This window comes from Rana temporaria, unplaced genomic scaffold, assembly GCF_905171775.1.
Source record: "Rana temporaria unplaced genomic scaffold, aRanTem1.1, whole genome shotgun sequence".
NCBI classification, from domain to species: domain Eukaryota; kingdom Metazoa; phylum Chordata; class Amphibia; order Anura; family Ranidae; genus Rana; species Rana temporaria.
The window spans coordinates 1-23119 of NW_024404792.1; the positions used below are offsets into that span (position 1 = coordinate 1).

Below are 23119 nucleotides of genomic sequence, written 5' to 3' on the forward strand. Positions count from 1 at the left end.
AAACAAAAAAGCCTACAGCACCTGGTATTCCCAGGCGGTCTCCCATCCAGGTACTAACCAGGCCCGACCCTGCTTAGCCTCCGAGATCAGACGAGATCGGGCGCTTTCAAGGTGATGTGGCCGTAGGCGATAACCATGGCTGTCCTTAACTCTCTTGAAGATAGCATGGAAGAAAGACTGGGGGAAAAAAGAGATTCAAGACTCCACCAAAACAAAAAAGCCTACAGCAGCTGGTATTCCCAGGCGGTCTCCCATCCAGGTACTAACCAGGCCCGACCCTGCTTAGCCTCCGAGATCAGACGAGATCGGGCGCTTTCAAGGTGATGTGGCCGTAGGCGATAACCATGGCTGTCCTTAACTCTCTTGAAGATAGCATGGAAGAAAGACTGGGGGAAAAAAGAGATTCAAGACTCCACCAAAACAAAAAAGCCTACAGCACCTGGTATTCCCAGGCGGTCTCCCATCCAGGTACTAACCAGGCCCGACCCTGCTTAGCCTCCGAGATCAGACGAGATCGGGCGCTTTCAAGGTGATGTGGCCGTAGGCGATAACCATGGCTGTCCTTAACTCTCTTGAAGATAGCATGGAAGAAAGACTGGGGGAAAAAAGAGATTCAAGACTCCACCAAAACAAAAAAGCCTACAGCACCTGGTATTCCCAGGCGGTCTCCCATCCAGGTACTAACCAGGCCCGACCCTGCTTAGCCTCCGAGATCAGACGAGATCGGGCGCTTTCAAGGTGATGTGGCCGTAGGCGATAACCATGGCTGTCCTTAACTCTCTTGAAGATAGCATGGAAGAAAGACTGGGGGAAAAAAGAGATTCAAGACTCCACCAAAACAAAAAAGCCTACAGCACCTGGTATTCCCAGGCGGTCTCCCATCCAGGTACTAACCAGGCCCGACCCTGCTTAGCCTCCGAGATCAGACGAGATCGGGCGCTTTCAAGGTGATGTGGCCGTAGGCGATAACCATGGCTGTCCTTAACTCTCTTGAAGATAGCATGGAAGAAAGACTGGGGGAAAAAAGAGATTCAAGACTCCACCAAAACAAAAAAGCCTACAGCACCTGGTATTCCCAGGCGGTCTCCCATCCAGGTACTAACCAGGCCCGACCCTGCTTAGCCTCCGAGATCAGACGAGATCGGGCGCTTTCAAGGTGATGTGGCCGTAGGCGATAACCATGGCTGTCCTTAACTCTCTTGAAGATAGCATGGAAGAAAGACTGGGGGAAAAAAGAGATTCAAGACTCCACCAAAACAAAAAAGCCTACAGCACCTGGTATTCCCAGGCGGTCTCCCATCCAGGTACTAACCAGGCCCGACCCTGCTTAGCCTCCGAGATCAGACGAGATCGGGCGCTTTCAAGGTGATGTGGCCGTAGGCGATAACCATGGCTGTCCTTAACTCTCTTGAAGATAGCATGGAAGAAAGACTGGGGGAAAAAAGAGATTCAAGACTCCACCAAAACAAAAAAGCCTACAGCACCTGGTATTCCCAGGCGGTCTCCCATCCAGGTACTAACCAGGCCCGACCCTGCTTAGCCTCCGAGATCAGACGAGATCGGGCGCTTTCAAGGTGATGTGGCCGTAGGCGATAACCATGGCTGTCCTTAACTCTCTTGAAGATAGCATGGAAGAAAGACTGGGGGAAAAAAGAGATTCAAGACTCCACCAAAACAAAAAAGCCTACAGCACCTGGTATTCCCAGGCGGTCTCCCATCCAGGTACTAACCAGGCCCGACCCTGCTTAGCCTCCGAGATCAGACGAGATCGGGCGCTTTCAAGGTGATGTGGCCGTAGGCGATAACCATGGCTGTCCTTAACTCTCTTGAAGATAGCATGGAAGAAAGACTGGGGGAAAAAAGAGATTCAAGACTCCACCAAAACAAAAAAGCCTACAGCACCTGGTATTCCCAGGCGGTCTCCCATCCAGGTACTAACCAGGCCCGACCCTGCTTAGCCTCCGAGATCAGACGAGATCGGGCGCTTTCAAGGTGATGTGGCCGTAGGCGATAACCATGGCTGTCCTTAACTCTCTTGAAGATAGCATGGAAGAAAGACTGGGGGAAAAAAGAGATTCAAGACTCCACCAAAACAAAAAAGCCTACAGCACCTGGTATTCCCAGGCGGTCTCCCATCCAGGTACTAACCAGGCCCGACCCTGCTTAGCCTCCGAGATCAGACGAGATCGGGCGCTTTCAAGGTGATGTGGCCGTAGGCGATAACCATGGCTGTCCTTAACTCTCTTGAAGATAGCATGGAAGAAAGACTGGGGGAAAAAAGAGATTCAAGACTCCACCAAAACAAAAAAGCCTACAGCACCTGGTATTCCCAGGCGGTCTCCCATCCAGGTACTAACCAGGCCCGACCCTGCTTAGCCTCCGAGATCAGACGAGATCGGGCGCTTTCAAGGTGATGTGGCCGTAGGCGATAACCATGGCTGTCCTTAACTCTCTTGAAGATAGCATGGAAGAAAGACTGGGGGAAAAAAGAGATTCAAGACTCCACCAAAACAAAAAAGCCTACAGCACCTGGTATTCCCAGGCGGTCTCCCATCCAGGTACTAACCAGGCCCGACCCTGCTTAGCCTCCGAGATCAGACGAGATCGGGCGCTTTCAAGGTGATGTGGCCGTAGGCGATAACCATGGCTGTCCTTAACTCTCTTGAAGATAGCATGGAAGAAAGACTGGGGGAAAAAAGAGATTCAAGACTCCACCAAAACAAAAAAGCCTACAGCACCTGGTATTCCCAGGCGGTCGCCCATCCAGGTACTAACCAGGCCCGACCCTGCTTAGCCTCCGAGATCAGACGAGATCGGGCGCTTTCAAGGTGATGTGGCCGTAGGCGATAACCATGGCTGTCCTTAACTCTCTTGAAGATAGCATGGAAGAAAGACTGGGGGAAAAAAGAGATTCAAGACTCCACCAAAACAAAAAAGCCTACAGCACCTGGTATTCCCAGGCGGTCTCCCATCCAGGTACTAACCAGGCCCGACCCTGCTTAGCCTCCGAGATCAGACGAGATCGGGCGCTTTCAAGGTGATGTGGCCGTAGGCGATAACCATGGCTGTCCTTAACTCTCTTGAAGATAGCATGGAAGAAAGACTGGGGGAAAAAAGAGATTCAAGACTCCACCAAAACAAAAAAGCCTACAGCACCTGGTATTCCCAGGCGGTCTCCCATCCAGGTACTAACCAGGCCCGACCCTGCTTAGCCTCCGAGATCAGACGAGATCGGGCGCTTTCAAGGTGATGTGGCCGTAGGCGATAACCATGGCTGTCCTTAACTCTCTTGAAGATAGCATGGAAGAAAGACTGGGGGAAAAAAGAGATTCAAGACTCCACCAAAACAAAAAAGCCTACAGCACCTGGTATTCCCAGGCGGTCTCCCATCCAGGTACTAACCAGGCCCGACCCTGCTTAGCCTCCGAGATCAGACGAGATCGGGCGCTTTCAAGGTGATGTGGCCGTAGGCGATAACCATGGCTGTCCTTAACTCTCTTGAAGATAGCATGGAAGAAAGACTGGGGGAAAAAAGAGATTCAAGACTCCACCAAAACAAAAAAGCCTACAGCACCTGGTATTCCCAGGCGGTCTCCCATCCAGGTACTAACCAGGCCCGACCCTGCTTAGCCTCCGAGATCAGACGAGATCGGGCGCTTTCAAGGTGATGTGGCCGTAGGCGATAACCATGGCTGTCCTTAACTCTCTTGAAGATAGCATGGAAGAAAGACTGGGGGAAAAAAGAGATTCAAGACTCCACCAAAACAAAAAAGCCTACAGCACCTGGTATTCCCAGGCGGTCTCCCATCCAGGTACTAACCAGGCCCGACCCTGCTTAGCCTCCGAGATCAGACGAGATCGGGCGCTTTCAAGGTGATGTGGCCGTAGGCGATAACCATGGCTGTCCTTAACTCTCTTGAAGATAGCATGGAAGAAAGACTGGGGGAAAAAAGAGATTCAAGACTCCACCAAAACAAAAAAGCCTACAGCACCTGGTATTCCCAGGCGGTCTCCCATCCAGGTACTAACCAGGCCCGACCCTGCTTAGCCTCCGAGATCAGACGAGATCGGGCGCTTTCAAGGTGATGTGGCCGTAGGCGATAACCATGGCTGTCCTTAACTCTCTTGAAGATAGCATGGAAGAAAGACTGGGGGAAAAAAGAGATTCAAGACTCCACCAAAACAAAAAAGCCTACAGCACCTGGTATTCCCAGGCGGTCTCCCATCCAGGTACTAACCAGGCCCGACCCTGCTTAGCCTCCGAGATCAGACGAGATCGGGCGCTTTCAAGGTGATGTGGCCGTAGGCGATAACCATGGCTGTCCTTAACTCTCTTGAAGATAGCATGGAAGAAAGACTGGGGGAAAAAAGAGATTCAAGACTCCACCAAAACAAAAAAGCCTACAGCACCTGGTATTCCCAGGCGGTCTCCCATCCAGGTACTAACCAGGCCCGACCCTGCTTAGCCTCCGAGATCAGACGAGATCGGGCGCTTTCAAGGTGATGTGGCCGTAGGCGATAACCATGGCTGTCCTTAACTCTCTTGAAGATAGCATGGAAGAAAGACTGGGGGAAAAAAGAGATTCAAGACTCCACCAAAACAAAAAAGCCTACAGCACCTGGTATTCCCAGGCGGTCTCCCATCCAGGTACTAACCAGGCCCGACCCTGCTTAGCCTCCGAGATCAGACGAGATCGGGCGCTTTCAAGGTGATGTGGCCGTAGGCGATAACCATGGCTGTCCTTAACTCTCTTGAAGATAGCATGGAAGAAAGACTGGGGGAAAAAAGAGATTCAAGACTCCACCAAAACAAAAAAGCCTACAGCACCTGGTATTCCCAGGCGGTCTCCCATCCAGGTACTAACCAGGCCCGACCCTGCTTAGCCTCCGAGATCAGACGAGATCGGGCGCTTTCAAGGTGATGTGGCCGTAGGCGATAACCATGGCTGTCCTTAACTCTCTTGAAGATAGCATGGAAGAAAGACTGGGGGAAAAAAGAGATTCAAGACTCCACCAAAACAAAAAAGCCTACAGCACCTGGTATTCCCAGGCGGTCTCCCATCCAGGTACTAACCAGGCCCGACCCTGCTTAGCCTCCGAGATCAGACGAGATCGGGCGCTTTCAAGGTGATGTGGCCGTAGGCGATAACCATGGCTGTCCTTAACTCTCTTGAAGATAGCATGGAAGAAAGACTGGGGGAAAAAAGAGATTCAAGACTCCACCAAAACAAAAAAGCCTACAGCACCTGGTATTCCCAGGCGGTCTCCCATCCAGGTACTAACCAGGCCCGACCCTGCTTAGCCTCCGAGATCAGACGAGATCGGGCGCTTTCAAGGTGATGTGGCCGTAGGCGATAACCATGGCTGTCCTTAACTCTCTTGAAGATAGCATGGAAGAAAGACTGGGGGAAAAAAGAGATTCAAGACTCCACCAAAACAAAAAAGCCTACAGCACCTGGTATTCCCAGGCGGTCTCCCATCCAGGTACTAACCAGGCCCGACCCTGCTTAGCCTCCGAGATCAGACGAGATCGGGCGCTTTCAAGGTGATGTGGCCGTAGGCGATAACCATGGCTGTCCTTAACTCTCTTGAAGATAGCATGGAAGAAAGACTGGGGGAAAAAAGAGATTCAAGACTCCACCAAAACAAAAAAGCCTACAGCACCTGGTATTCCCAGGCGGTCTCCCATCCAGGTACTAACCAGGCCCGACCCTGCTTAGCCTCCGAGATCAGACGAGATCGGGCGCTTTCAAGGTGATGTGGCCGTAGGCGATAACCATGGCTGTCCTTAACTCTCTTGAAGATAGCATGGAAGAAAGACTGGGGGAAAAAAGAGATTCAAGACTCCACCAAAACAAAAAAGCCTACAGCACCTGGTATTCCCAGGCGGTCTCCCATCCAGGTACTAACCAGGCCCGACCCTGCTTAGCCTCCGAGATCAGACGAGATCGGGCGCCTTCAAGGTGATGTGGCCGTAGGCGATAACCATGGCTGTCCTTAACTCTCTTGAAGATAGCATGGAAGAAAGACTGGGGGAAAAAAGAGATTCAAGACTCCACCAAAACAAAAAAGCCTACAGCACCTGGTATTCCCAGGCGGTCTCCCATCCAGGTACTAACCAGGCCCGACCCTGCTTAGCCTCCGAGATCAGACGAGATCGGGCGCTTTCAAGGTGATGTGGCCGTAGGCGATAACCATGGCTGTCCTTAACTCTCTTGAAGATAGCATGGAAGAAAGACTGGGGGAAAAAAGAGATTCAAGACTCCACCAAAACAAAAAAGCCTACAGCACCTGGTATTCCCAGGCGGTCTCCCATCCAGGTACTAACCAGGCCCGACCCTGCTTAGCCTCCGAGATCAGACGAGATCGGGCGCTTTCAAGGTGATGTGGCCGTAGGCGATAACCATGGCTGTCCTTAACTCTCTTGAAGATAGCATGGAAGAAAGACTGGGGGAAAAAAGAGATTCAAGACTCCACCAAAACAAAAAAGCCTACAGCACCTGGTATTCCCAGGCGGTCTCCCATCCAGGTACTAACCAGGCCCGACCCTGCTTAGCCTCCGAGATCAGACGAGATCGGGCGCTTTCAAGGTGATGTGGCCGTAGGCGATAACCATGGCTGTCCTTAACTCTCTTGAAGATAGCATGGAAGAAAGACTGGGGGAAAAAAGAGATTCAAGACTCCACCAAAACAAAAAAGCCTACAGCACCTGGTATTCCCAGGCGGTCTCCCATCCAGGTACTAACCAGGCCCGACCCTGCTTAGCCTCCGAGATCAGACGAGATCGGGCGCTTTCAAGGTGATGTGGCCGTAGGCGATAACCATGGCTGTCCTTAACTCTCTTGAAGATAGCATGGAAGAAAGACTGGGGGAAAAAAGAGATTCAAGACTCCACCAAAACAAAAAAGCCTACAGCACCTGGTATTCCCAGGCGGTCTCCCATCCAGGTACTAACCAGGCCCGACCCTGCTTAGCCTCCGAGATCAGACGAGATCGGGCGCTTTCAAGGTGATGTGGCCGTAGGCGATAACCATGGCTGTCCTTAACTCTCTTGAAGATAGCATGGAAGAAAGACTGGGGGAAAAAAGAGATTCAAGACTCCACCAAAACAAAAAAGCCTACAGCACCTGGTATTCCCAGGCGGTCTCCCATCCAGGTACTAACCAGGCCCGACCCTGCTTAGCCTCCGAGATCAGACGAGATCGGGCGCTTTCAAGGTGATGTGGCCGTAGGCGATAACCATGGCTGTCCTTAACTCTCTTGAAGATAGCATGGAAGAAAGACTGGGGGAAAAAAGAGATTCAAGACTCCACCAAAACAAAAAAGCCTACAGCACCTGGTATTCCCAGGCGGTCTCCCATCCAGGTACTAACCAGGCCCGACCCTGCTTAGCCTCCGAGATCAGACGAGATCGGGCGCTTTCAAGGTGATGTGGCCGTAGGCGATAACCATGGCTGTCCTTAACTCTCTTGAAGATAGCATGGAAGAAAGACTGGGGGAAAAAAGAGATTCAAGACTCCACCAAAACAAAAAAGCCTACAGCACCTGGTATTCCCAGGCGGTCTCCCATCCAGGTACTAACCAGGCCCGACCCTGCTTAGCCTCCGAGATCAGACGAGATCGGGCGCTTTCAAGGTGATGTGGCCGTAGGCGATAACCATGGCTGTCCTTAACTCTCTTGAAGATAGCATGGAAGAAAGACTGGGGGAAAAAAGAGATTCAAGACTCCACCAAAACAAAAAAGCCTACAGCACCTGGTATTCCCAGGCGGTCTCCCATCCAGGTACTAACCAGGCCCGACCCTGCTTAGCCTCCGAGATCAGACGAGATCGGGCGCTTTCAAGGTGATGTGGCCGTAGGCGATAACCATGGCTGTCCTTAACTCTCTTGAAGATAGCATGGAAGAAAGACTGGGGGAAAAAAGAGATTCAAGACTCCACCAAAACAAAAAAGCCTACAGCACCTGGTATTCCCAGGCGGTCTCCCATCCAGGTACTAACCAGGCCCGACCCTGCTTAGCCTCCGAGATCAGACGAGATCGGGCGCTTTCAAGGTGATGTGGCCGTAGGCGATAACCATGGCTGTCCTTAACTCTCTTGAAGATAGCATGGAAGAAAGACTGGGGGAAAAAAGAGATTCAAGACTCCACCAAAACAAAAAAGCCTACAGCACCTGGTATTCCCAGGCGGTCTCCCATCCAGGTACTAACCAGGCCCGACCCTGCTTAGCCTCCGAGATCAGACGAGATCGGGCGCTTTCAAGGTGATGTGGCCGTAGGCGATAACCATGGCTGTCCTTAACTCTCTTGAAGATAGCATGGAAGAAAGACTGGGGGAAAAAAGAGATTCAAGACTCCACCAAAACAAAAAAGCCTACAGCACCTGGTATTCCCAGGCGGTCTCCCATCCAGGTACTAACCAGGCCCGACCCTGCTTAGCCTCCGAGATCAGACGAGATCGGGCGCTTTCAAGGTGATGTGGCCGTAGGCGATAACCATGGCTGTCCTTAACTCTCTTGAAGATAGCATGGAAGAAAGACTGGGGGAAAAAAGAGATTCAAGACTCCACCAAAACAAAAAAGCCTACAGCACCTGGTATTCCCAGGCGGTCTCCCATCCAGGTACTAACCAGGCCCGACCCTGCTTAGCCTCCGAGATCAGACGAGATCGGGCGCTTTCAAGGTGATGTGGCCGTAGGCGATAACCATGGCTGTCCTTAACTCTCTTGAAGATAGCATGGAAGAAAGACTGGGGGAAAAAAGAGATTCAAGACTCCACCAAAACAAAAAAGCCTACAGCACCTGGTATTCCCAGGCGGTCTCCCATCCAGGTACTAACCAGGCCCGACCCTGCTTAGCCTCCGAGATCAGACGAGATCGGGCGCTTTCAAGGTGATGTGGCCGTAGGCGATAACCATGGCTGTCCTTAACTCTCTTGAAGATAGCATGGAAGAAAGACTGGGGGAAAAAAGAGATTCAAGACTCCACCAAAACAAAAAAGCCTACAGCACCTGGTATTCCCAGGCGGTCTCCCATCCAGGTACTAACCAGGCCCGACCCTGCTTAGCCTCCGAGATCAGACGAGATCGGGCGCTTTCAAGGTGATGTGGCCGTAGGCGATAACCATGGCTGTCCTTAACTCTCTTGAAGATAGCATGGAAGAAAGACTGGGGGAAAAAAGAGATTCAAGACTCCACCAAAACAAAAAAGCCTACAGCACCTGGTATTCCCAGGCGGTCTCCCATCCAGGTACTAACCAGGCCCGACCCTGCTTAGCCTCCGAGATCAGACGAGATCGGGCGCTTTCAAGGTGATGTGGCCGTAGGCGATAACCATGGCTGTCCTTAACTCTCTTGAAGATAGCATGGAAGAAAGACTGGGGGAAAAAAGAGATTCAAGACTCCACCAAAACAAAAAAGCCTACAGCACCTGGTATTCCCAGGCGGTCTCCCATCCAGGTACTAACCAGGCCCGACCCTGCTTAGCCTCCGAGATCAGACGAGATCGGGCGCTTTCAAGGTGATGTGGCCGTAGGCGATAACCATGGCTGTCCTTAACTCTCTTGAAGATAGCATGGAAGAAAGACTGGGGGAAAAAAGAGATTCAAGACTCCACCAAAACAAAAAAGCCTACAGCACCTGGTATTCCCAGGCGGTCTCCCATCCAGGTACTAACCAGGCCCGACCCTGCTTAGCCTCCGAGATCAGACGAGATCGGGCGCTTTCAAGGTGATGTGGCCGTAGGCGATAACCATGGCTGTCCTTAACTCTCTTGAAGATAGCATGGAAGAAAGACTGGGGGAAAAAAGAGATTCAAGACTCCACCAAAACAAAAAAGCCTACAGCACCTGGTATTCCCAGGCGGTCTCCCATCCAGGTACTAACCAGGCCCGACCCTGCTTAGCCTCCGAGATCAGACGAGATCGGGCGCTTTCAAGGTGATGTGGCCGTAGGCGATAACCATGGCTGTCCTTAACTCTCTTGAAGATAGCATGGAAGAAAGACTGGGGGAAAAAAGAGATTCAAGACTCCACCAAAACAAAAAAGCCTACAGCACCTGGTATTCCCAGGCGGTCTCCCATCCAGGTACTAACCAGGCCCGACCCTGCTTAGCCTCCGAGATCAGACGAGATCGGGCGCTTTCAAGGTGATGTGGCCGTAGGCGATAACCATGGCTGTCCTTAACTCTCTTGAAGATAGCATGGAAGAAAGACTGGGGGAAAAAAGAGATTCAAGACTCCACCAAAACAAAAAAGCCTACAGCACCTGGTATTCCCAGGCGGTCTCCCATCCAGGTACTAACCAGGCCCGACCCTGCTTAGCCTCCGAGATCAGACGAGATCGGGCGCTTTCAAGGTGATGTGGCCGTAGGCGATAACCATGGCTGTCCTTAACTCTCTTGAAGATAGCATGGAAGAAAGACTGGGGGAAAAAAGAGATTCAAGACTCCACCAAAACAAAAAAGCCTACAGCACCTGGTATTCCCAGGCGGTCTCCCATCCAGGTACTAACCAGGCCCGACCCTGCTTAGCCTCCGAGATCAGACGAGATCGGGCGCTTTCAAGGTGATGTGGCCGTAGGCGATAACCATGGCTGTCCTTAACTCTCTTGAAGATAGCATGGAAGAAAGACTGGGGGAAAAAAGAGATTCAAGACTCCACCAAAACAAAAAAGCCTACAGCACCTGGTATTCCCAGGCGGTCTCCCATCCAGGTACTAACCAGGCCCGACCCTGCTTAGCCTCCGAGATCAGACGAGATCGGGCGCTTTCAAGGTGATGTGGCCGTAGGTGATAACCATGGCTGTCCTTAACTCTCTTGAAGATAGCATGGAAGAAAGACTGGGGGAAAAAAGAGATTCAAGACTCCACCAAAACAAAAAAGCCTACAGCACCTGGTATTCCCAGGCGGTCTCCCATCCAGGTACTAACCAGGCCCGACCCTGCTTAGCCTCCGAGATCAGACGAGATCGGGCGCTTTCAAGGTGATGTGGCCGTAGGCGATAACCATGGCTGTCCTTAACTCTCTTGAAGATAGCATGGAAGAAAGACTGGGGGAAAAAAGAGATTCAAGACTCCACCAAAACAAAAAAGCCTACAGCACCTGGTATTCCCAGGCGGTCTCCCATCCAGGTACTAACCAGGCCCGACCCTGCTTAGCCTCCGAGATCAGACGAGATCGGGCGCTTTCAAGGTGATGTGGCCGTAGGCGATAACCATGGCTGTCCTTAACTCTCTTGAAGATAGCATGGAAGAAAGACTGGGGGAAAAAAGAGATTCAAGACTCCACCAAAACAAAAAAGCCTACAGCACCTGGTATTCCCAGGCGGTCTCCCATCCAGGTACTAACCAGGCCCGACCTTGCTTAGCCTCCGAGATCAGACGAGATCGGGCGCTTTCAAGGTGATGTGGCCGTAGGCGATAACCATGGCTGTCCTTAACTCTCTTGAAGATAGCATGGAAGAAAGACTGGGGGAAAAAAGAGATTCAAGACTCCACCAAAACAAAAAAGCCTACAGCACCTGGTATTCCCAGGCGGTCTCCCATCCAGGTACTAACCAGGCCCGACCCTGCTTAGCCTCCGAGATCAGACGAGATCGGGCGCTTTCAAGGTGATGTGGCCGTAGGCGATAACCATGGCTGTCCTTAACTCTCTTGAAGATAGCATGGAAGAAAGACTGGGGGAAAAAAGAGATTCAAGACTCCACCAAAACAAAAAAGCCTACAGCACCTGGTATTCCCAGGCGGTCTCCCATCCAGGTACTAACCAGGCCCGACCCTGCTTAGCCTCCGAGATCAGACGAGATCGGGCGCTTTCAAGGTGATGTGGCAATAGGCGATAACCATGGCTGTCCTTAACTCTCTTGAAGATAGCATGGAAGAAAGACTGGGGGAAAAAAGAGATTCAAGACTCCACCAAAACAAAAAAGCCTACAGCACCTGGTATTCCCAGGCGGTCTCCCATCCAGGTACTAACCAGGCCCGACCCTGCTTAGCCTCCGAGATCAGACGAGATCGGGCGCTTTCAAGGTGATGTGGCCGTAGGCGATAACCATGGCTGTCCTTAACTCTCTTGAAGATAGCATGGAAGAAAGACTGGGGGAAAAAAGAGATTCAAGACTCCACCAAAACAAAAAAGCCTACAGCACCTGGTATTCCCAGGCGGTCTCCCATCCAGGTACTAACCAGGCCCGACCCTGCTTAGCCTCCGAGATCAGACGAGATTGGGCGCTTTCAAGGTGATGTGGCCGTAGGCGATAACCATGGCTGTCCTTATATATATGTTAATTCGCGCTGAATATTAACTTTAGAAAATGCAAATCGTGCTGATAAGTGATTAAAAAAGAAACTATCAAGTGTCAAATTAATAGGCAAAAACGATACAAGTAAAGTCCAATTGCATAAATATACACCAGTGGTTTTCAATGAAACAACACCCAGATCAGTGTGATGATTGAAGGAAGGTGTGATGTGATCTCAAACAACGTGCTCCTGCTTCACAAGTAGATACGCCTCTTCCACATTAACCACAGCTCATGGAAAACAAAAGAGAGATACTCTCATAGCGCAGCTGAGTGTAAAACAATACAAAGAGGATAAATGGTCTCTAACAATGGCACACTCACGAATCCACCGATTAAAAGCCGCATATAGCAACAATACACCGATCCTTCATTAAGCCGCTCAGCTCATATGATGTTTCCTCTCCTCATTCGAATCCTAGATCGAATCCTAGATCCGTCCCGCTCGTAACTCCTCCCCCACGCGTTACGTCAATAGTCACTTGACTTAGTCATGGGTCACTCCCTGTCCGCTCTACGCTGGTATTATTTATAGTCAGCATAGGAATCAGGCAGAGACGGGATTGGTAGTGAGGGAGTGTTAGACATCTTACATCATTGCAAGCATAAACGAAGGATCATACACTGTTCATTAACATAGTGCATGTAGGCAATTTAATACAAAGAATAATAATTACTATAGTAATTAAAAACATTTAAAAATCCAAGAACATCTTAGTGGCGTTATTAAACTGAGGATATGCTTATATGCATAGCAGCCTCTAGTGGCCACAGTAAATACAGCACTTACAAACTCCAGCACATGCTGCACTACATCAATCAATGAGCAGATATAATTACAATATAAAATATCTATAAAGTACATTAATATATACTATTATAAATAACAACATACCATTTAAAATAAAATATTCTAGAATTAAAATATTTTGTAAAAGGAGGAATATATGTAAAAATAACCAATATATAAAAATATATATATAAAGAATCATCACGTTAAAAAACTAGTACATACTTAATAGTCAGAGATGAAACAATTGAGGTCAAATTCAATATTTAACCCATTGGGCGACAATGATCTCATCTCATGAATCCATTTTGATTCAGTTTGACTCAATGTCCGTACCATGTGGCTCCCCCTCCAATGTGGGTTATATTTAGCGATAGCCCAGAATTTTAATTCTTTGGGATCCCTATGGTGGCACAGGTCAAAGTGTCGTGACACATTATGTTTAGGGAAGCCCTTTTCAATATTTTGCACATGCTCCCTAAGACGTTTCCACAAGGGCCTTTTTGTGCGGCCAATATATTGAAGGGAGCATGAGCATTGTAAAGCATACACTACTCCCTCCGTTCTACATGTTATTAGATCTTTAATTTGGTATTCTTTTTGTGTGACATTGGACACAAAACTGGAGCATTTATGTCCATTGAAATTGGTCTTTTTGCAAGCAAAGCACCTTTTACAAGGAAAGAAACCTTTTCCTTGGAAGAAGGTTAGAGTATTGGATTTGGTGGGAGGATCAGGTATATTCTTTGCCACCAAGTCCCTCAGAGAAGGGGCACGTCTATATATTATTCTGGGCATACTAGGCAGTATACATTGTAGTTGTTTATCAGCCTGTAATATAGACCAATGCCTTTTGAAGATGGTTTCCAGTTGTTTATGTTGTACGTTATAATTTAAAATAATTGGTACTTGATCATCCATAGCTTTATTTTTTATCCTATCTTCTATTAATGTCTCTCTGGGTATTTCTAACACATTTTGGATTTGTGTCTGTATGAAACTGTCGTCGTATCCTTTGTTCACAAACTTTTCCCCAATCATTTTAGCTTGCTCCAAAAAAGTCTGTGAATCGGTACAATTCCTGCGGATTCTAACCAATTGGCCTTTCGGGATGTTTATTAGCCATGGGTCATGGTGGCAGCTATCAACCGGTATATAGCTATTCCGTTCGACCGGTTTGAAATACGTTTTTGTGGTAATCAAATCTGCTTCAAGTGTAATTTCTAAATCCAGAAATTGTATAGTTTTTTCATCGATAGTATATGTAAGTACAATATTTTTCTGGTTTAAATTTAATTTGTTAAAAAATTGGATTAAAGATTCAGTATCACCCCTCCATATAAGAATACAATCATCAATAAATCTCTTGTAGAGTATTAATTGATCCGGTAGGTCCTCGTAGATAGCTGTTTCCTCCCACTCTGCCATGAAGACATTGGCAACACTAGGTGCGTATTTGGCCCCCATGCCAATGCCATTCAATTGCCGATAGTACTTCTGTCTGTGCCAAAAATAGTTGTGTTGTAGGCCGAATGCCAAACATCTTAACACAAACCTATTTTGCTTAGACACAAGTGACCCAAATTTGGTTAGTGCCCATTTTGATGCTTGAATCGCCTCTATATGGTTAATAACCGTGTAGAGCGAGGACACATCGGCAGTTGCTAGTAGATAATTCTCCGATCTATCGACTTTCACAGTGTCCAAAATCTGAATCAGATGTTTCGTGTCCCTTAGGTAGGCCCTTGTTTGTGGGACTAACGGTTGGATGAATTTATCTACATACTGTCCCAATCTGGAATTTATAGATTGGATCCCATTAATAATGGGTCTACCTGGGGGTCTGAGTGGGTCCTTATGGATCTTGGGGATTGTATATATTATGGGTACCCTACAGTTATCTGGGACAAGGTACTTTTGTTCTCTTTTATGTAGTACTCCTTTGTCCCTTCCTCTTTGTATCAGATCGATTAATTCATCCTTGTATTCACAGGTAGGGTTTCCCCTAAGTTTAATATACGTGTTTGAATCTTCTAGTTGACCTTCCAATTCTTCATAATAGTAATCTTTTGAAAGTACCACTATAGCTCCTCCTTTGTCCGCAGGTCTGATAATGACCTGTTTATTTTCCTCAAGTTCCTTGATTCCTTTATGTATACTTTTGGAATCAGGAACTTTTTTAGTTTTAAGTTTCTCCAGGTCTCTAAGTACCAACTTATTGAAAACTTCGACGTGTTCATTATTGTGAACCTGAGGATTAAAAAGAGACTTATTCCTCAATTGGCTATGCTGGACTCTCCCCAAAAGGGTTTGATCCTGTACCCCTTTGATGGGTTGATTCATCATGTATTTTTTGATGTTTAGCTTCCTGGTATATTTTTGTATGTCCACATAGACATCGAATTTGCTTAAATTACGTTTTGGAGCAAACTTGAGTCCTTTATCCAAAGTTAGAAGTTCTGAACGTGTTAGTTCGATACCACTAATATTATAGATGCCTTCCCCTACTATACCCTTCTTCTTTTGGACCTTGTGTCCGCCTCTGCATCCTCTCTTTCGTTGGGGCTTCGCGTATGTGTCATCTGTTCGTATCGTGGAGGAGTTCTGTCGCTCCGGCGATACTCTAAAAAAGAACGTGAATCATTTTCCTCTCTGAGATTGCCCAATGGCTCATATCTATTATGCATTGGGATGGGACTTCTTCTATTCTCATACTGATGATAGTCCCTGGGAGTTGAGCTCCCTTGATGATGTTGTTGGGGCGGTACTCTAGGTTGTTGCTGGGGATAATTATCCCTAATATCCCTAACCTCTTGAGTATGGTATTGGTAATCCTGTTGGTATCCATATTGATACCCCCCCTGCTGATCAGGTCGATTTTGTGGAGGTTTTGGCTGTTTTTGGTTGTTCTTATTTTTCCAAAAAGGTTTTTTGGGAGATTTGGACCTTGGTTTTTGATTATTCTTATTCCCCCACCAGGGTTTGGGGGTCCTGGGTTCATTATGGTCACTTCTTGATGATCTTGCTTGGTTATTCGGATAATAACCATTTGGATTATCCCTATAAGATCTGCCATAATCACCTCCATTATTGCCAGTGGGTTCAGGAGATCTATATCTCATCTCTCTCCTGGGGGATATTATCCGTACCTCCCTCTCTGGGGAGGACGAAACTGAACCCCTATTTCCATCCTTAAGGTTGATTTGCCATTTGAAGGTTTGGTGCTGTTGATAATCATTAGTATCCCTAAGGTATTTTCTTTTTTTGCGCTGTTTAATCTCAAGATCCTTTTGCTCCAATACTTTATTTAATTGGGCAGTGAGCGTTATAAATGAAGGGCTATCCTTATGACCATCTAAAAACACCTTGCAATCAGCAATTTGTTTATTGATCGTAGCAATTTTTCTTTGTTTCCGTTTGATTAAAAATTGCAATACTTCAATCCCTTTTTCATTAAAAAACTTATACCATTCTTCTATTGAATCTGGGTCAAGGAGACCATCATTTATTGGTACATCCCATCTAAGTCTCCGGGGTACAATACCCTCTTTAATGTATTGTTCATGGGTGGTTACATCCCACCATACGCTAACCTTCTTTTCCATTAAATGGCCAAACTTTCTAAAAGTGGTGTCAAGATCACCCACTTCAGAAACAGGTTTCAAAAAAGCCTACAGCACCTGGTATTCCCAGGCGGTCTCCCATCCAGGTACTAACCAGGCCCGACCCTGCTTAGCCTCCGAGATCAGACGAGATCGGGCGCTTTCAAGGTGATGTGGCCGTAGGCGATAACCATGGCTGTCCTTAACTCTCTTGAAGATAGCATGGAAGAAAGACTGGGGGAAAAAAGAGATTCAAGACTCCACCAAAACAAAAAAGCCTACAGCACCTGGTATTCCCAGGCGGTCTCCCATCCAGGTACTAACCAGGCCCGACCCTGCTTAGCCTCCGAGATCAGACGAGATTGGACGCTTTCAAGGTGATGTGGCCGTAGGCGATAACCATGGCTGTCCTTAACTCTCTTGAAGATAGCATGGAAGAAAGACTGGGGGAAAAAAGAGATTCAAGACTCCACCAAAACAAAAAAGCCTACAGCACCTGGTATTCCCAGGCGGTCTCCCATCCAGGTACTAACCAGGCCCGACCCTGCTTAGCCTCCGAGATCAGACGAGATCGGGCGCTTTCAAGGTGATGTGGCCGTAGGCGATAACCATGGCTGTCCTTAACTCTCTTGAAGATAGCATGGAAGAAAGACTGGGGGAAAAAAGAGATTCAAGACTCCACCAAAACAAAAAAGCCTACAGCACCTGGTATTCCCAGGCGGTCTCCCATCCAGGTACTAACCAGGCCCGACCCTGCTTAGCCTCCGAGATCAGACGAGATTGGGCGCTTTCAAGGTGATGTGGCCGTAGGCGATAACCATGGCTGTCCTTAACTCTCTTGAAGATAGCATGGAAGAAAGACTGGGGGAAAAAAGAGATTCAAGACTCCACCAAAACAAAAAAGCCTACAGCACCTGGTATTCCCAGGCGGTCTCCCATCCAGGTACTAACCAGGCCCGACCCTGCTTAGCCTCCGAGATCAGACGAGATCGGGCGCTTTCAAGGTGATGTGGCCGTAGGCGATAACCATGGCTGTCCTTAACTCTCTTGAAGATAGCATGGAAGAAAGACTGGGGGAAAAAAGAGATTCAAGACTCCACCAAAACAAAAAAGCCTACAGCACCTGGTATTCCCAGGCGGTCTCCCATCCAGGTACTAACCAGGCCCGCCCCTGCTTAGCCTCCGAGATCAGACGAGATCGGGCGCTTTCAAGGTGATGTGGCCGTAGGCGATAACCATGGCTGTCCTTAACTCTCTTGAAGATAGCATGGAAGAAAGACTGGGGGAAAAAAGAGATTCAAGACTCCACCAAAACAAAAAAGCCTACAGCACCTGGTATTCCCAGGCGGTCTCCCATCCAGGTACTAACCAGGCCCGACCCTGCTTAGCCTCCGAGATCAGACGAGATCGGGCGCTTTCAAGGTGATGTGGCCGTAGGCGATAACCATGGCTGTCCTTAACTCTCTTGAAGATAGCATGGAAGAAAGACTGGGGGAAAAAAGAGATTCAAGACTCCACCAAAACAAAAAAGCCTACAGCACCTGGTATTCCCAGGCGGTCTCCCATCCAGGTACTAACCAGGCCCGACCCTGCTTAGCCTCCGAGATCAGACGAGATCGGGCGCTTTCAAGGTGATGTGGCCGTAGGCGATAACCATGGCTGTCCTTAACTCTCTTGAAGATAGCATGGAAGAAAGACTGGGGGAAAAAAGAGATTCAAGACTCCACCAAAACAAAAAAGCCTACAGCACCTGGTATTCCCAGGCGGTCTCCCATCCAGGTACTAACCAGGCCCGACCCTGCTTAGCCTCCGAGATCAGACGAGATCGGGCGCTTTCAAGGTGATGTGGCCGTAGGCGATAACCATGGCTGTCCTTAACTCTCTTGAAGATAGCATGGAAGAAAGACTGGGGGAAAAAAGAGATTCAAGACTCCACCAAAACAAAAAAGCCTACAGCACCTGGTATTCCCAGGCGGTCTCCCATCCAGGTACTAACCAGGCCCGACCCTGCTTAGCCTCCGAGATCAGACGAGATCGGGCGCTTTCAAGGTGATGTGGCCGTAGGCGATAACCATGGCTGTCCTTAACTCTCTTGAAGATAGCATGGAAGAAAGACTGGGGGAAAAAAGAGATTCAAGACTCCACCAAAACAAAAAAGCCTACAGCACCTGGTATTCCCAGGCGGTCTCCCATCCAGGTACTAACCAGGCCCGACCCTGCTTAGCCTCCGAGATCAGACGAGATCGGGCGCTTTCAAGGTGATGTGGCCGTAGGCGATAACCATGGCTGTCCTTAACTCTCTTGAAGATAGCATGGAAGAAAGACTGGGGGAAAAAAGAGATTCAAGACTCCACCAAAACAAAAAAGCCTACAGCACCTGGTATTCCCAGGCGGTCTCCCATCCAGGTACTAACCAGGCCCGACCCTGCTTAGCCTCCGAGATCAGACGAGATCGGGCGCTTTCAAGGTGATGTGGCCGTAGGCGATAACCATGGCTGTCCTTAACTCTCTTGAAGATAGCATGGAAGAAAGACTGGGGGAAAAAAGAGATTCAAGACTCCACCAAAACAAAAAAGCCTACAGCACCTGGTATTCCCAGGCGGTCTCCCATCCAGGTACTAACCAGGCCCGACCCTGCTTAGCCTCCGAGATCAGACGAGATCGGGCGCTTTCAAGGTGATGTGGCCGTAGGCGATAACCATGGCTGTCCTTAACTCTCTTGAAGATAGCATGGAAGAAAGACTGGGGGAAAATAGAGATTCAAGACTCCACCAAAACAAAAAAGCCTACAGCACCTGGTATTCCCAGGCGGTCTCCCATCCAGGTACTAACCAGGCCCGACCCTGCTTAGCCTCCGAGATCAGACGAGATCGGGCGCTTTCAAGGTGCTGTGGCCGTAGGCGATAACCATGGCTGTCCTTAACTCTCTTGAAGATAGCATGGAAGAAAGACTGGGGGAAAAAAGAGATTCAAGACTCCACCAAAACAAAAAAGCCTACAGCACCTGGTATTCCCAGGCGGTCTCCCATCCAGGTACTAACCAGGCCCGACCCTGCTTAGCCTCCGAGATCAGACGAGATCGGGCGCTTTCAAGGTGATGTGGCCGTAGGCGATAACCATGGCTGTCCTTAACTCTCTTGAAGATAGCATGGAAGAAAGACTGGGGGAAAAAAGAGATTCAAGACTCCACCAAAACAAAAAAGCCTACAGCACCTGGTATTCCCAGGCGGTCTCCCATCCAGGTACTAACCAGGCCCGACCCTGCTTAGCCTCCGAGATCAGACGAGATCGGGCGCTTTCAAGGTGATGTGGCCGTAGGCGATAACCATGGCTGTCCTTAACTCTCTTGAAGATAGCATGGAAGAAAGACTGGGGGAAAAAAGAGATTCAAGACTCCACCAAAACAAAAAAGCCTACAGCATCTGGTATTCCCAGGCGGTCTCCCATCCAGGTACTAACCAGGCCCGACCCTGCTTAGCCTCCGAGATCAGACGAGATCGGGCGCTTTCAAGGTGATGTGGCCGTAGGCGATAACCATGGCTGTCCTTAACTCTCTTGAAGATAGCATGGAAGAAAGACTGGGGGAAAAAAGAGATTCAAGACTCCACCAAAACAAAAAAGCCTACAGCACCTGGTATTCCCAGGCGGTCTCCCATCCAGGTACTAACCAGGCCCGACCCTGCTTAGCCTCCGAGATCAGACGAGATCGGGTGCTTTCAAGGTGATGTGGCCGTAGGCGATAACCATGGCTGTCCTTAACTCTCTTGAAGATAGCATGGAAGAAATACTGGGGGAAAAAAGAGATTCAAGACTCCACCAAAACAAAAAAGCCTACAGCACCTGGTATTCCCAGGCGGTCTCCCATCCAGGTACTAACCAGGCCCGACCCTGCTTAGCCTCCGAGATCAGACGAGATCGGGCGCTTTCAAGGTGATGTGGCCGTAGGCGATAACCATGGCTGTCCTTAACTCTCTTGAAGATAGCATGGAAGAAAGACTGGGGGAAAAAAGAGATTCAAGACTCCACCAAAACAAAAAAGCCTACAGCACCTGGTATTCCCAGGCGGTCTCCCATCCAGGTACTAACCAGGCCCGACCCTGCTTAGCCTCCGAGATCAGACGAGATCGGGCGCTTTCAAGGTGATGTGGCCGTAGGCGATAACCATGGCTGTCCTTAACTCTCTTGAAGATAGCATGGAAGAAAGACTGGGGGAAAAAAGAGATTCAAGACTCCACCAAAACAAAAAAGCCTACAGCACCTGGTATTCCCAGGCGGTCTCCCATCCAGGTACTAACCAGGCCCGACCCTGCTTAGCCTCCGAGATCAGACGAGATCGGGCGCTTTCAAGGTGATGTGGCCGTAGGCGATAACCATGGCTGTCCTTAACTCTCTTGAAGATAGCATGGAAGAAAGACTGGGGGAAAAAAGAGATTCAAGACTCCACCAAAACAAAAAAGCCTACAGCACCTGGTATTCCCAGGCGGTCTCCCATCCAGGTACTAACCAGGCCCGACCCTGCTTAGCCTCCGAGATCAGACGAGATCGGGCGCTTTCAAGGTGATGTGGCCGTAGGCGATAACCATGGCTGTCCTTAACTCTCTTGAAGATAGCATGGAAGAAAGACTGGGGGAAAAAAGAGATTCAAGACTCCACCAAAACAAAAAAGCCTACAGCACCTGGTATTCCCAGGCGGTCTCCCATCCAGGTACTAACCAGGCCCGACCCTGCTTAGCCTCCGAGATCAGACGAGATCGGGCGCTTTCAAGGTGATGTGGCCGTAGGCGATAACCATGGCTGTCCTTAACTCTCTTGAAGATAGCATGGAAGAAAGACTGGGGGAAAAAAGAGATTCAAGACTCCACCAAAACAAAAAAGCCTACAGCACCTGGTATTCCCAGGCGGTCTCCCATCCAGGTACTAACCAGGCCCGACCCTGCTTAGCCTCCGAGATCAGACGAGATCGGGCGCTTTCAAGGTGATGTGGCCGTAGGCGATAACCATGGCTGTCCTTAACTCTCTTGAAGATAGCATGGAAGAAAGACTGGGGGAAAAAAGAGATTCAAGACTCCACCAAAACAAAAAAGCCTACAGCACCTGGTATTCCCAGGCGGTCTCCCATCCAGGTACTAACCAGGCCCGACCCTGCTTAGCCTCCGAGATCAGACGAGATCGGGCGCTTTCAAGGTGATGTGGCCGTAGGCGATAACCATGGCTGTCCTTAACTCTCTTGAAGATAGCATGGAAGAAAGACTGGGGGAAAAAAGAGATTCAAGACTCCACCAAAACAAAAAAGCCTACAGCACCTGGTATTCCCAGGCGGTCTCCCATCCAGGTACTAACCAGGCCCGACCCTGCATAGCCTCCGAGATCAGACGAGATCGGGCGCTTTCAAGGTGATGTGGCCGTAGGCGATAACCATGGCTGTCCTTAACTCTCTTGAAGATAGCATGGAAGAAAGACTGGGGGAAAAAAGAGATTCAAGACTCCACCAAAACAAAAAAGCCTACAGCACCTGGTATTCCCAGGCGGTCTCCCATCCAGGTACTAACCAGGCCCGACCCTGCTTAGCCTCCGAGATCAGACGAGATCGGGCGCTTTCAAGGTGATGTGGCCGTAGGCGATAACCATGGCTGTCCTTAACTCTCTTGAAGATAGCATGGAAGAAAGACTGGGGGAAAAAAGAGATTCAAGACTCCACCAAAACAAAAAAGCCTACAGCACCTGGTATTCCCAGGCGGTCTCCCATCCAGGTACTAACCAGGCCCGACCCTGCTTAGCCCCCGAGATCAGACGAGATCGGGCGCTTTCAAGGTGATGTGGCCGTAGGCGATAACCATGGCTGTCCTTAACTCTCTTGAAGATAGCATGGAAGAAAGACTGGGGGAAAAAAGAGATTCAAGACTCCACCAAAACAAAAAAGCCTACAGCACCTGGTATTCCCAGGCGGTCTCCCATCCAGGTACTAACCAGGCCCGACCCTGCTTAGCCCCGAGATCAGACGAGATCGGGCGCTTTCAAGGTGATGTGGCCGTAGGCGATAACCATGGCTGTCCTTAACTCTCTTGAAGATAGCATGGAAGAAAGACTGGGGGAAAAAAGAGATTCAAGACTCCACCAAAACAAAAAAGCCTACAGCACCTGGTATTCCCAGGCGGTCTCCCATCCAGGTACTAACCAGGCCCGACCCTGCTTAGCCTCCGAGATCAGACGAGATCGGGCGCTTTCAAGGTGATGTGGCCGTAGGCGATAACCATGGCTGTCCTTAACTCTCTTGAAGATAGCATGGAAGAAAGACTGGGGGAAAAAAGAGATTCAAGACTCCACCAAAACAAAAAAGCCTAACCACACTGGTATTCCCAGGCGTGTCTCCCATCAGGTACTAACCAGGCCCGACCTCTGCTTAGCCTCCGAGATCAGACGAGATCGGGCGC

The 23119-nt window shown here is 49.1% G+C and overlaps 89 non-coding genes across 89 annotated transcripts; all 89 read right to left on the reverse strand.

The window, feature by feature from the left end:
- Window positions 1-9: 9 nt before the first annotated feature.
- LOC120923667 lies at window positions 10-128 on the reverse strand. The gene has a single exon (XR_005746118.1). It is a non-coding gene; the product is annotated as a 5S ribosomal RNA (ribosomal RNA).
- Window positions 129-218: 90 nt separating this feature from the next.
- Window positions 219-337, reverse strand: LOC120923626. Its single transcript, XR_005746093.1, has one exon. It is a non-coding gene; the product is annotated as a 5S ribosomal RNA (ribosomal RNA).
- A 90-nt stretch (window positions 338-427) lies between these two features.
- LOC120923679 lies at window positions 428-546 on the reverse strand. The gene has a single exon (XR_005746129.1). It is a non-coding gene; the product is annotated as a 5S ribosomal RNA (ribosomal RNA).
- A 90-nt stretch (window positions 547-636) lies between these two features.
- Window positions 637-755, reverse strand: LOC120923690. Its single transcript, XR_005746140.1, has one exon. It is a non-coding gene; the product is annotated as a 5S ribosomal RNA (ribosomal RNA).
- Window positions 756-845: 90 nt separating this feature from the next.
- LOC120923583 lies at window positions 846-964 on the reverse strand. Its single transcript, XR_005746051.1, has one exon. It is a non-coding gene; the product is annotated as a 5S ribosomal RNA (ribosomal RNA).
- A 90-nt stretch (window positions 965-1054) lies between these two features.
- Window positions 1055-1173, reverse strand: LOC120923594. Its single transcript, XR_005746062.1, has one exon. It is a non-coding gene; the product is annotated as a 5S ribosomal RNA (ribosomal RNA).
- A 90-nt stretch (window positions 1174-1263) lies between these two features.
- On the reverse strand, window positions 1264-1382 carry LOC120923606. Its single transcript, XR_005746073.1, has one exon. It is a non-coding gene; the product is annotated as a 5S ribosomal RNA (ribosomal RNA).
- Window positions 1383-1472: 90 nt separating this feature from the next.
- Window positions 1473-1591, reverse strand: LOC120923617. Its single transcript, XR_005746084.1, has one exon. It is a non-coding gene; the product is annotated as a 5S ribosomal RNA (ribosomal RNA).
- Window positions 1592-1681: 90 nt separating this feature from the next.
- LOC120923628 lies at window positions 1682-1800 on the reverse strand. The gene has a single exon (XR_005746095.1). It is a non-coding gene; the product is annotated as a 5S ribosomal RNA (ribosomal RNA).
- A 90-nt stretch (window positions 1801-1890) lies between these two features.
- On the reverse strand, window positions 1891-2009 carry LOC120923639. Its single transcript, XR_005746102.1, has one exon. It is a non-coding gene; the product is annotated as a 5S ribosomal RNA (ribosomal RNA).
- A 90-nt stretch (window positions 2010-2099) lies between these two features.
- On the reverse strand, window positions 2100-2218 carry LOC120923651. Its single transcript, XR_005746103.1, has one exon. It is a non-coding gene; the product is annotated as a 5S ribosomal RNA (ribosomal RNA).
- Window positions 2219-2308: 90 nt separating this feature from the next.
- On the reverse strand, window positions 2309-2427 carry LOC120923652. The gene has a single exon (XR_005746104.1). It is a non-coding gene; the product is annotated as a 5S ribosomal RNA (ribosomal RNA).
- Window positions 2428-2517: 90 nt separating this feature from the next.
- LOC120923653 lies at window positions 2518-2636 on the reverse strand. Its single transcript, XR_005746105.1, has one exon. It is a non-coding gene; the product is annotated as a 5S ribosomal RNA (ribosomal RNA).
- Window positions 2637-2726: 90 nt separating this feature from the next.
- On the reverse strand, window positions 2727-2845 carry LOC120923612. The gene has a single exon (XR_005746079.1). It is a non-coding gene; the product is annotated as a 5S ribosomal RNA (ribosomal RNA).
- A 90-nt stretch (window positions 2846-2935) lies between these two features.
- LOC120923654 lies at window positions 2936-3054 on the reverse strand. Its single transcript, XR_005746106.1, has one exon. It is a non-coding gene; the product is annotated as a 5S ribosomal RNA (ribosomal RNA).
- A 90-nt stretch (window positions 3055-3144) lies between these two features.
- On the reverse strand, window positions 3145-3263 carry LOC120923656. The gene has a single exon (XR_005746108.1). It is a non-coding gene; the product is annotated as a 5S ribosomal RNA (ribosomal RNA).
- A 90-nt stretch (window positions 3264-3353) lies between these two features.
- On the reverse strand, window positions 3354-3472 carry LOC120923657. The gene has a single exon (XR_005746109.1). It is a non-coding gene; the product is annotated as a 5S ribosomal RNA (ribosomal RNA).
- A 90-nt stretch (window positions 3473-3562) lies between these two features.
- LOC120923659 lies at window positions 3563-3681 on the reverse strand. Its single transcript, XR_005746110.1, has one exon. It is a non-coding gene; the product is annotated as a 5S ribosomal RNA (ribosomal RNA).
- Window positions 3682-3771: 90 nt separating this feature from the next.
- LOC120923660 lies at window positions 3772-3890 on the reverse strand. The gene has a single exon (XR_005746111.1). It is a non-coding gene; the product is annotated as a 5S ribosomal RNA (ribosomal RNA).
- Window positions 3891-3980: 90 nt separating this feature from the next.
- Window positions 3981-4099, reverse strand: LOC120923661. Its single transcript, XR_005746112.1, has one exon. It is a non-coding gene; the product is annotated as a 5S ribosomal RNA (ribosomal RNA).
- A 90-nt stretch (window positions 4100-4189) lies between these two features.
- Window positions 4190-4308, reverse strand: LOC120923662. Its single transcript, XR_005746113.1, has one exon. It is a non-coding gene; the product is annotated as a 5S ribosomal RNA (ribosomal RNA).
- A 90-nt stretch (window positions 4309-4398) lies between these two features.
- On the reverse strand, window positions 4399-4517 carry LOC120923663. Its single transcript, XR_005746114.1, has one exon. It is a non-coding gene; the product is annotated as a 5S ribosomal RNA (ribosomal RNA).
- Window positions 4518-4607: 90 nt separating this feature from the next.
- LOC120923664 lies at window positions 4608-4726 on the reverse strand. The gene has a single exon (XR_005746115.1). It is a non-coding gene; the product is annotated as a 5S ribosomal RNA (ribosomal RNA).
- A 90-nt stretch (window positions 4727-4816) lies between these two features.
- Window positions 4817-4935, reverse strand: LOC120923665. Its single transcript, XR_005746116.1, has one exon. It is a non-coding gene; the product is annotated as a 5S ribosomal RNA (ribosomal RNA).
- A 90-nt stretch (window positions 4936-5025) lies between these two features.
- Window positions 5026-5144, reverse strand: LOC120923666. The gene has a single exon (XR_005746117.1). It is a non-coding gene; the product is annotated as a 5S ribosomal RNA (ribosomal RNA).
- A 90-nt stretch (window positions 5145-5234) lies between these two features.
- Window positions 5235-5353, reverse strand: LOC120923668. The gene has a single exon (XR_005746119.1). It is a non-coding gene; the product is annotated as a 5S ribosomal RNA (ribosomal RNA).
- A 90-nt stretch (window positions 5354-5443) lies between these two features.
- LOC120923669 lies at window positions 5444-5562 on the reverse strand. Its single transcript, XR_005746120.1, has one exon. It is a non-coding gene; the product is annotated as a 5S ribosomal RNA (ribosomal RNA).
- A 90-nt stretch (window positions 5563-5652) lies between these two features.
- Window positions 5653-5771, reverse strand: LOC120923670. The gene has a single exon (XR_005746121.1). It is a non-coding gene; the product is annotated as a 5S ribosomal RNA (ribosomal RNA).
- Window positions 5772-5861: 90 nt separating this feature from the next.
- Window positions 5862-5980, reverse strand: LOC120923613. Its single transcript, XR_005746080.1, has one exon. It is a non-coding gene; the product is annotated as a 5S ribosomal RNA (ribosomal RNA).
- Window positions 5981-6070: 90 nt separating this feature from the next.
- Window positions 6071-6189, reverse strand: LOC120923671. The gene has a single exon (XR_005746122.1). It is a non-coding gene; the product is annotated as a 5S ribosomal RNA (ribosomal RNA).
- Window positions 6190-6279: 90 nt separating this feature from the next.
- LOC120923672 lies at window positions 6280-6398 on the reverse strand. Its single transcript, XR_005746123.1, has one exon. It is a non-coding gene; the product is annotated as a 5S ribosomal RNA (ribosomal RNA).
- Window positions 6399-6488: 90 nt separating this feature from the next.
- On the reverse strand, window positions 6489-6607 carry LOC120923673. Its single transcript, XR_005746124.1, has one exon. It is a non-coding gene; the product is annotated as a 5S ribosomal RNA (ribosomal RNA).
- A 90-nt stretch (window positions 6608-6697) lies between these two features.
- Window positions 6698-6816, reverse strand: LOC120923675. Its single transcript, XR_005746125.1, has one exon. It is a non-coding gene; the product is annotated as a 5S ribosomal RNA (ribosomal RNA).
- A 90-nt stretch (window positions 6817-6906) lies between these two features.
- On the reverse strand, window positions 6907-7025 carry LOC120923676. The gene has a single exon (XR_005746126.1). It is a non-coding gene; the product is annotated as a 5S ribosomal RNA (ribosomal RNA).
- A 90-nt stretch (window positions 7026-7115) lies between these two features.
- LOC120923677 lies at window positions 7116-7234 on the reverse strand. Its single transcript, XR_005746127.1, has one exon. It is a non-coding gene; the product is annotated as a 5S ribosomal RNA (ribosomal RNA).
- Window positions 7235-7324: 90 nt separating this feature from the next.
- On the reverse strand, window positions 7325-7443 carry LOC120923678. The gene has a single exon (XR_005746128.1). It is a non-coding gene; the product is annotated as a 5S ribosomal RNA (ribosomal RNA).
- Window positions 7444-7533: 90 nt separating this feature from the next.
- On the reverse strand, window positions 7534-7652 carry LOC120923680. Its single transcript, XR_005746130.1, has one exon. It is a non-coding gene; the product is annotated as a 5S ribosomal RNA (ribosomal RNA).
- A 90-nt stretch (window positions 7653-7742) lies between these two features.
- On the reverse strand, window positions 7743-7861 carry LOC120923681. The gene has a single exon (XR_005746131.1). It is a non-coding gene; the product is annotated as a 5S ribosomal RNA (ribosomal RNA).
- Window positions 7862-7951: 90 nt separating this feature from the next.
- LOC120923682 lies at window positions 7952-8070 on the reverse strand. The gene has a single exon (XR_005746132.1). It is a non-coding gene; the product is annotated as a 5S ribosomal RNA (ribosomal RNA).
- Window positions 8071-8160: 90 nt separating this feature from the next.
- On the reverse strand, window positions 8161-8279 carry LOC120923683. The gene has a single exon (XR_005746133.1). It is a non-coding gene; the product is annotated as a 5S ribosomal RNA (ribosomal RNA).
- Window positions 8280-8369: 90 nt separating this feature from the next.
- Window positions 8370-8488, reverse strand: LOC120923684. Its single transcript, XR_005746134.1, has one exon. It is a non-coding gene; the product is annotated as a 5S ribosomal RNA (ribosomal RNA).
- A 90-nt stretch (window positions 8489-8578) lies between these two features.
- Window positions 8579-8697, reverse strand: LOC120923685. Its single transcript, XR_005746135.1, has one exon. It is a non-coding gene; the product is annotated as a 5S ribosomal RNA (ribosomal RNA).
- Window positions 8698-8787: 90 nt separating this feature from the next.
- Window positions 8788-8906, reverse strand: LOC120923686. The gene has a single exon (XR_005746136.1). It is a non-coding gene; the product is annotated as a 5S ribosomal RNA (ribosomal RNA).
- Window positions 8907-8996: 90 nt separating this feature from the next.
- On the reverse strand, window positions 8997-9115 carry LOC120923687. The gene has a single exon (XR_005746137.1). It is a non-coding gene; the product is annotated as a 5S ribosomal RNA (ribosomal RNA).
- A 90-nt stretch (window positions 9116-9205) lies between these two features.
- Window positions 9206-9324, reverse strand: LOC120923688. The gene has a single exon (XR_005746138.1). It is a non-coding gene; the product is annotated as a 5S ribosomal RNA (ribosomal RNA).
- A 90-nt stretch (window positions 9325-9414) lies between these two features.
- On the reverse strand, window positions 9415-9533 carry LOC120923689. Its single transcript, XR_005746139.1, has one exon. It is a non-coding gene; the product is annotated as a 5S ribosomal RNA (ribosomal RNA).
- Window positions 9534-9623: 90 nt separating this feature from the next.
- Window positions 9624-9742, reverse strand: LOC120923691. Its single transcript, XR_005746141.1, has one exon. It is a non-coding gene; the product is annotated as a 5S ribosomal RNA (ribosomal RNA).
- A 90-nt stretch (window positions 9743-9832) lies between these two features.
- On the reverse strand, window positions 9833-9951 carry LOC120923692. Its single transcript, XR_005746142.1, has one exon. It is a non-coding gene; the product is annotated as a 5S ribosomal RNA (ribosomal RNA).
- Window positions 9952-10041: 90 nt separating this feature from the next.
- LOC120923693 lies at window positions 10042-10160 on the reverse strand. Its single transcript, XR_005746143.1, has one exon. It is a non-coding gene; the product is annotated as a 5S ribosomal RNA (ribosomal RNA).
- A 90-nt stretch (window positions 10161-10250) lies between these two features.
- LOC120923694 lies at window positions 10251-10369 on the reverse strand. Its single transcript, XR_005746144.1, has one exon. It is a non-coding gene; the product is annotated as a 5S ribosomal RNA (ribosomal RNA).
- A 90-nt stretch (window positions 10370-10459) lies between these two features.
- On the reverse strand, window positions 10460-10578 carry LOC120923695. The gene has a single exon (XR_005746145.1). It is a non-coding gene; the product is annotated as a 5S ribosomal RNA (ribosomal RNA).
- A 90-nt stretch (window positions 10579-10668) lies between these two features.
- On the reverse strand, window positions 10669-10787 carry LOC120923618. Its single transcript, XR_005746085.1, has one exon. It is a non-coding gene; the product is annotated as a 5S ribosomal RNA (ribosomal RNA).
- A 90-nt stretch (window positions 10788-10877) lies between these two features.
- On the reverse strand, window positions 10878-10996 carry LOC120923578. The gene has a single exon (XR_005746046.1). It is a non-coding gene; the product is annotated as a 5S ribosomal RNA (ribosomal RNA).
- A 90-nt stretch (window positions 10997-11086) lies between these two features.
- LOC120923579 lies at window positions 11087-11205 on the reverse strand. The gene has a single exon (XR_005746047.1). It is a non-coding gene; the product is annotated as a 5S ribosomal RNA (ribosomal RNA).
- A 90-nt stretch (window positions 11206-11295) lies between these two features.
- On the reverse strand, window positions 11296-11414 carry LOC120923655. Its single transcript, XR_005746107.1, has one exon. It is a non-coding gene; the product is annotated as a 5S ribosomal RNA (ribosomal RNA).
- Window positions 11415-11504: 90 nt separating this feature from the next.
- LOC120923580 lies at window positions 11505-11623 on the reverse strand. The gene has a single exon (XR_005746048.1). It is a non-coding gene; the product is annotated as a 5S ribosomal RNA (ribosomal RNA).
- A 90-nt stretch (window positions 11624-11713) lies between these two features.
- On the reverse strand, window positions 11714-11832 carry LOC120923621. Its single transcript, XR_005746088.1, has one exon. It is a non-coding gene; the product is annotated as a 5S ribosomal RNA (ribosomal RNA).
- Window positions 11833-11922: 90 nt separating this feature from the next.
- Window positions 11923-12041, reverse strand: LOC120923581. Its single transcript, XR_005746049.1, has one exon. It is a non-coding gene; the product is annotated as a 5S ribosomal RNA (ribosomal RNA).
- A 90-nt stretch (window positions 12042-12131) lies between these two features.
- Window positions 12132-12250, reverse strand: LOC120923624. The gene has a single exon (XR_005746091.1). It is a non-coding gene; the product is annotated as a 5S ribosomal RNA (ribosomal RNA).
- Window positions 12251-16754: 4504 nt separating this feature from the next.
- LOC120923582 lies at window positions 16755-16873 on the reverse strand. Its single transcript, XR_005746050.1, has one exon. It is a non-coding gene; the product is annotated as a 5S ribosomal RNA (ribosomal RNA).
- Window positions 16874-16963: 90 nt separating this feature from the next.
- Window positions 16964-17082, reverse strand: LOC120923632. The gene has a single exon (XR_005746099.1). It is a non-coding gene; the product is annotated as a 5S ribosomal RNA (ribosomal RNA).
- A 90-nt stretch (window positions 17083-17172) lies between these two features.
- LOC120923584 lies at window positions 17173-17291 on the reverse strand. The gene has a single exon (XR_005746052.1). It is a non-coding gene; the product is annotated as a 5S ribosomal RNA (ribosomal RNA).
- Window positions 17292-17381: 90 nt separating this feature from the next.
- Window positions 17382-17500, reverse strand: LOC120923625. The gene has a single exon (XR_005746092.1). It is a non-coding gene; the product is annotated as a 5S ribosomal RNA (ribosomal RNA).
- Window positions 17501-17590: 90 nt separating this feature from the next.
- Window positions 17591-17709, reverse strand: LOC120923585. Its single transcript, XR_005746053.1, has one exon. It is a non-coding gene; the product is annotated as a 5S ribosomal RNA (ribosomal RNA).
- Window positions 17710-17799: 90 nt separating this feature from the next.
- Window positions 17800-17918, reverse strand: LOC120923615. Its single transcript, XR_005746082.1, has one exon. It is a non-coding gene; the product is annotated as a 5S ribosomal RNA (ribosomal RNA).
- A 90-nt stretch (window positions 17919-18008) lies between these two features.
- Window positions 18009-18127, reverse strand: LOC120923586. Its single transcript, XR_005746054.1, has one exon. It is a non-coding gene; the product is annotated as a 5S ribosomal RNA (ribosomal RNA).
- A 90-nt stretch (window positions 18128-18217) lies between these two features.
- Window positions 18218-18336, reverse strand: LOC120923587. The gene has a single exon (XR_005746055.1). It is a non-coding gene; the product is annotated as a 5S ribosomal RNA (ribosomal RNA).
- Window positions 18337-18426: 90 nt separating this feature from the next.
- Window positions 18427-18545, reverse strand: LOC120923588. Its single transcript, XR_005746056.1, has one exon. It is a non-coding gene; the product is annotated as a 5S ribosomal RNA (ribosomal RNA).
- Window positions 18546-18635: 90 nt separating this feature from the next.
- On the reverse strand, window positions 18636-18754 carry LOC120923589. Its single transcript, XR_005746057.1, has one exon. It is a non-coding gene; the product is annotated as a 5S ribosomal RNA (ribosomal RNA).
- Window positions 18755-18844: 90 nt separating this feature from the next.
- Window positions 18845-18963, reverse strand: LOC120923590. The gene has a single exon (XR_005746058.1). It is a non-coding gene; the product is annotated as a 5S ribosomal RNA (ribosomal RNA).
- A 90-nt stretch (window positions 18964-19053) lies between these two features.
- On the reverse strand, window positions 19054-19172 carry LOC120923591. The gene has a single exon (XR_005746059.1). It is a non-coding gene; the product is annotated as a 5S ribosomal RNA (ribosomal RNA).
- Window positions 19173-19262: 90 nt separating this feature from the next.
- LOC120923592 lies at window positions 19263-19381 on the reverse strand. The gene has a single exon (XR_005746060.1). It is a non-coding gene; the product is annotated as a 5S ribosomal RNA (ribosomal RNA).
- A 90-nt stretch (window positions 19382-19471) lies between these two features.
- LOC120923614 lies at window positions 19472-19590 on the reverse strand. The gene has a single exon (XR_005746081.1). It is a non-coding gene; the product is annotated as a 5S ribosomal RNA (ribosomal RNA).
- A 90-nt stretch (window positions 19591-19680) lies between these two features.
- On the reverse strand, window positions 19681-19799 carry LOC120923593. Its single transcript, XR_005746061.1, has one exon. It is a non-coding gene; the product is annotated as a 5S ribosomal RNA (ribosomal RNA).
- A 90-nt stretch (window positions 19800-19889) lies between these two features.
- Window positions 19890-20008, reverse strand: LOC120923595. Its single transcript, XR_005746063.1, has one exon. It is a non-coding gene; the product is annotated as a 5S ribosomal RNA (ribosomal RNA).
- A 90-nt stretch (window positions 20009-20098) lies between these two features.
- Window positions 20099-20217, reverse strand: LOC120923622. Its single transcript, XR_005746089.1, has one exon. It is a non-coding gene; the product is annotated as a 5S ribosomal RNA (ribosomal RNA).
- Window positions 20218-20307: 90 nt separating this feature from the next.
- On the reverse strand, window positions 20308-20426 carry LOC120923577. Its single transcript, XR_005746045.1, has one exon. It is a non-coding gene; the product is annotated as a 5S ribosomal RNA (ribosomal RNA).
- Window positions 20427-20516: 90 nt separating this feature from the next.
- Window positions 20517-20635, reverse strand: LOC120923597. Its single transcript, XR_005746064.1, has one exon. It is a non-coding gene; the product is annotated as a 5S ribosomal RNA (ribosomal RNA).
- Window positions 20636-20725: 90 nt separating this feature from the next.
- Window positions 20726-20844, reverse strand: LOC120923598. Its single transcript, XR_005746065.1, has one exon. It is a non-coding gene; the product is annotated as a 5S ribosomal RNA (ribosomal RNA).
- A 90-nt stretch (window positions 20845-20934) lies between these two features.
- LOC120923599 lies at window positions 20935-21053 on the reverse strand. Its single transcript, XR_005746066.1, has one exon. It is a non-coding gene; the product is annotated as a 5S ribosomal RNA (ribosomal RNA).
- Window positions 21054-21143: 90 nt separating this feature from the next.
- Window positions 21144-21262, reverse strand: LOC120923600. Its single transcript, XR_005746067.1, has one exon. It is a non-coding gene; the product is annotated as a 5S ribosomal RNA (ribosomal RNA).
- Window positions 21263-21352: 90 nt separating this feature from the next.
- Window positions 21353-21471, reverse strand: LOC120923601. The gene has a single exon (XR_005746068.1). It is a non-coding gene; the product is annotated as a 5S ribosomal RNA (ribosomal RNA).
- Window positions 21472-21561: 90 nt separating this feature from the next.
- Window positions 21562-21680, reverse strand: LOC120923602. The gene has a single exon (XR_005746069.1). It is a non-coding gene; the product is annotated as a 5S ribosomal RNA (ribosomal RNA).
- A 90-nt stretch (window positions 21681-21770) lies between these two features.
- LOC120923603 lies at window positions 21771-21889 on the reverse strand. The gene has a single exon (XR_005746070.1). It is a non-coding gene; the product is annotated as a 5S ribosomal RNA (ribosomal RNA).
- Window positions 21890-21979: 90 nt separating this feature from the next.
- LOC120923623 lies at window positions 21980-22098 on the reverse strand. Its single transcript, XR_005746090.1, has one exon. It is a non-coding gene; the product is annotated as a 5S ribosomal RNA (ribosomal RNA).
- A 90-nt stretch (window positions 22099-22188) lies between these two features.
- Window positions 22189-22307, reverse strand: LOC120923604. The gene has a single exon (XR_005746071.1). It is a non-coding gene; the product is annotated as a 5S ribosomal RNA (ribosomal RNA).
- A 90-nt stretch (window positions 22308-22397) lies between these two features.
- LOC120923619 lies at window positions 22398-22516 on the reverse strand. Its single transcript, XR_005746086.1, has one exon. It is a non-coding gene; the product is annotated as a 5S ribosomal RNA (ribosomal RNA).
- A 90-nt stretch (window positions 22517-22606) lies between these two features.
- LOC120923630 lies at window positions 22607-22724 on the reverse strand. The gene has a single exon (XR_005746097.1). It is a non-coding gene; the product is annotated as a 5S ribosomal RNA (ribosomal RNA).
- A 90-nt stretch (window positions 22725-22814) lies between these two features.
- LOC120923605 lies at window positions 22815-22933 on the reverse strand. The gene has a single exon (XR_005746072.1). It is a non-coding gene; the product is annotated as a 5S ribosomal RNA (ribosomal RNA).
- Between the last annotated feature and the right edge of the window lie 186 nt (window positions 22934-23119).